Raw genomic sequence first — 1134 nt, 5'->3', positions numbered from 1 at the left:
GATGTTATCAACATTTAATTACAGCAGTTTGCTTAAACAAATATTATACTAACACTTTTGGTTCGTAATTGTACATATTTTTAAGCATTTATGAGCTAAACATATTAAAATTTTGTATCTAGCTTTTTTGCACAACTTGTTATTTTGGTTTTTTCATATGATACTTTTAAGTTTTACTAAAATAAATGTTGTGATATGTATTCATATCAAAATATTTTTTATGATTACTGATTATTTTGATATTGTGTTATTTTCAACACTATGCCTTTTATTTACTAGTTAATGTTTAAAAAAATTACAACTAGTACATTATAAACAGACTACTTTTTAAAGTTTTTATAAAAATTTATAGTACTGAACTTAAAAGTTTCGTTAGTTTTTTTTTTTTTTCAACCAAAAGTAGTAAGTAGATATTAACGTTTCTATGTGAAATAATTAGATTTAAAAATTAGTTGTTTATACAATACTTTTAAAGAGTAATAGTGTTCTGATTAACCGTTATGTGAAAAATTAATTTTCTCAAAGTAAATTAAATTTACTAAGATTTTTTAAATAGTTTTTATGCTATTTGTATTTTAAGTTTAAGCTAAGATTTTAAAAAAGAAGGTTTGTACTATCAAAATGCTTAATTGTGTTTTATTATTTATAATAATAGAAATCTTGACTGTTAGTTTCAACATAAACTTAAGTATTTTTACATAGGATCTGTAAAAATGATAAAAGTTTCATTGAAAATTGATGTCAGTTTGAGCAAAATGTTTCTTGGTTTTGCTGGCCTGTCTGTAGTAATTGGTGCTTCACATTATTTCTCTACAAAGAAATAGAAGCAAGTTTGTCTGGATAGTAAAGAAAATGTTAGTTGTGATGTAAAAAGCAAAAAGACTTCAAAAACCAATCTTTATTGTTCGTTCAGCAGTGTAAATGAAAAAAGAATTACTCCATTTATTTCAGAACCTTCAAATAATAAACTAATAAACAAAAAACATTTCCGAACAAAAATGGTTGTTAAAAATGCAGCAAACAATAGTAAAAGTGACAAATTAGAGGTAGTAAGTGTCGTGATAGCTTCAACAAAATTAAAAGCAAAACAAACTTTTGACAAGAAATTTGGTGGTGCAAAAGTAAGCTTTGACA

This window comes from Thalia democratica, unplaced genomic scaffold (assembly GCF_965202585.1).
Source record: "Thalia democratica unplaced genomic scaffold, ktThaDemo2.hap1.1 HAP1_SCAFFOLD_1067, whole genome shotgun sequence".
NCBI lineage: Eukaryota > Metazoa > Chordata > Thaliacea > Salpida > Salpidae > Thalia > Thalia democratica.
Note: the sequence above shows the minus strand (reverse complement) of the source record.